This window comes from Emys orbicularis, chromosome 20, assembly GCF_028017835.1.
Source record: "Emys orbicularis isolate rEmyOrb1 chromosome 20, rEmyOrb1.hap1, whole genome shotgun sequence".
NCBI lineage: Eukaryota > Metazoa > Chordata > Testudines > Emydidae > Emys > Emys orbicularis.
Window position 1 is genome coordinate 21,241,725 of NC_088702.1, and position 3,112 is coordinate 21,244,836.

The 3,112-nt window shown below is 42.3% G+C and overlaps 1 pseudogene; it reads right to left on the minus strand.

The window, feature by feature from the left end:
* Positions 1-2,014: 2,014 nt before the first annotated feature.
* On the minus strand, positions 2,015-2,872 carry LOC135892110 (chemerin-like receptor 1; annotated as a pseudogene).
* Positions 2,873-3,112: the final 240 nt, after the last annotated feature.

Consider the following 3,112-nt stretch of genomic DNA (forward strand, 5'->3'; position numbering starts at 1 on the left):
CTCAGTAATAATGGGGGATTTCAACTATCCCCATATTAACTGGGTACATGTCATTTCAGTACGGGACGCAGAGATAAAGTTTCTTGACACCTTAAATGACTACTTCGTAGAGCAGCTAGTCCTGGAACCCACAAGGGGAGAGGCAATTCTTGATTTAGTCCGAAGTAAAGCACAGGATCTGGTCTAACGGGTGAATATGACTAAACCGCTTGGTAACAGTGACCATAATATAACTAAATTTAACATCCCAGTGGTGGGGGAAACATGACAGCAGCCCACCATGATAGCATTTAATTTCAGAAAAGAGAACTACACAAAAATGAGGAAGTTAGTAAAACAGAAATTAAAAGGTACAGCGCAAAAGTGAAATCTCTGCAAATCCCTGGAAACTTTAAAAAGACACAATAATGGAGGCTCAATATAAATGTATACCCCAAATTAAAAAACATAGTAAGAGAACCAAAAAAGTGCCATTGTGGGTAAACAACTAAGTAGAGAAGTTTTGAGAAGTAAAATGGCATCCTTTAAAAAGTAGAAGGTAAATCCTATTGAGGAAAATAGAAAGGAGCATAAACTCTGCAAATGAAGTGTAAAAATGCAATTCTTGATTTAGTCCTAAGTAAAGCACAGGATCTGGTCTAACAGGTGAATATAACTGAACCGCTTGGTAACAGTGACCATAATATAACTAAATTTAACATCCCAGTGGTGGGGGAAGCATGACAGCAGCCCACCACGATAGCATTTAATTTCAGAAAAGAGAACTACACAAAAATGAGGAAGTTAGTAAAAGAGAAATTAAAAGCAAAAGTGAAATCCCTGCAAATCCCTGGAAACTTTTAAAAGACACGATAATAGAGGCTCAACTTAAATGTATACCCCAAATTAAAACACATAGTAAGAAAACCAAAAAAGTGCCACCGTGGGTAAACAACTAAGTAGAGAAGTTTTGAGAAGTAAAATGGCATCCTTTAAAAAGTAGAAGATAAATCCTATTGAGGAAAATAGAAAGGAGCATAAACTCTGCAAATGAAGTGTAAAAATGCAATTCTTGATTTAGTCCTAAGTAAAGCACAGGATCTGGTCTAATGGGTGAATATAACTGAACCGCTTGGTAACAGTGACCATAATATAACTAAATTTAACATCCCAGTGGTGGGGGAAACATGACAGCAGCCCACCACGATAGCATTTAATTTCAGAAAAGAGAACTACACAAAAATGAGGAAGTTAGTAAAACAGAAATTAAAAGATACAGCGCAAAAGTGAAATCTCTGCAAATCCCTGGAAACTTTTAAAAGACACAATAATGGAGGCTCAATATAAATGTATACCCCAAATTAAAAAACATAGTAAGAGAACCAAAAAAGTGCCATTGTGGGTAAACAACTAAGTAGAGAAGTTTTGAGAAGTAAAATGGCATCCTTTAAAAAGTAGAAGGTAAATCCTATTGAGGAAAATAGAAAGGAGCATAAACTCTGCAAATGAAGTGTAAAAATGTAATTAGGAAGGCCAAAGACTCAAAAAGTAATAGAAAAAATATTTTTAGGTACATCAGAAGGAGGAAGCCTGCTAAACAACCAGAGGGGCCACTGCATTATCGAGATAGTAAAGGAGCACTCAAGGACGAAAAGACTGTTGCGGAGAAACAAAATGAATTCTTTGCATCCGTCTTCATGGGTGAGGATGTGAGGGAGATTCCCAAACGTGAGCCATTCTTTTTAGGTGGCAAATTTGAGGAATTATCCCAGATTGAGGTGTCATTAGAGGAGGTTTTGGAACAAATTGATAAACTAAACAGTAATAAGCAACCGGGACCAGATGGCATTCACCCAAGTGTTCTGAAGAAATTCAAATGTGAAATTGCAGGACTATTTGTGGCTCTTCTTTGAGTAAGGGCAAAAAAATAACTTTCTAAAAAAGATAATTTTGGGGTCAAGAGGAAGCTATGGGTCCCAGGAAAAAGAATTTTTCACCTATCTTAATGCAAATATTGACAATTCGATCCGTTCCCCTATTCAGCCGGCTCCGGACCCAAGTTGTCAGTGGTTTGGGGGTTGCGTGCACATTGACGGTACCATAGATACTCTTCCTCCATCGTGAGGTAGAAGATGGGGTTGAGGCAAGTGCTGAAATATGTCAGGACTGAAGCAAAAGCATTTCCCATGTCCAGAAGAGGTGGAGGGTCTGTAGCTGAAATCAGCAGGAAGGAGAAGACGTGGTACGGCAGCCAGCAGAGGAAAAAGGTTGGGATCAAACCAAGAAGGTTTTTAATGGCTTCGTGGACTGGATCAGCCTGTTCCATCTCAGCTTGGCAGTTAGAAGGATGTAGAAGGTTGGGATTAAGATCAAGGCTAATGGAATCAGAAACCCGACCAGGAACTGGATCACAACGGGAGCCTTCACCCTGCCTTCATCTGGATGGGAATTCATGCTGGTGCTGACAGGCAACAGCAGGGATTCCCAGAGATCAACGTACAGCGAGCTGAAACCAGCAGACAGGACCCACGTGCCCGTAACAATCCTGAAAGCCAGGAGGGGCGCCCAGTGGTTCCGGGTCCACTCAGGGGGCACCACGAGGATGCAGCGATCGACACTGAGGGCCGTGAGGAGGAAGGCGCTGGAAGAACATTTGCAATTAGGTGACGGTGCTGCTCAGCCTCTTGGCCCAGTTTAAGTCCAGGATGAAGATGAATCTGAGGGGCAGGAAGACAAGAAAGATTAAATCGGTCAAGGCCCGGTTCAGGAACCACATGGTGCTGGCCGTCCTCCCCATACAGCAGCCGAGGATGAAGAGGATGTAGCCATTCAATGGCACCCCAGCAAGGAAGGCCATGCCAACAAGTACCAGAGAGATGATTAGGCACACCATTCTTGGAAGAGTTGCAGTCACAATATCCCCTTCTTCTCCTCAGGGTTCGGTGGAGACAGCGTAGACGTTGTACTGAGCAAAGGAAGGAAGAGCAATGAAAAGGGCTCCAGGAGAGGACACGGACAGACAGAGACAGCCACAGAGTTTATAATCCCCTCAGAATTTACAGACTCCCCACATCCTGAGCTGAACTCAGATAGGATCAAATCCTCGTAGGCCACTCCGAGGGGAGTAGCTTGC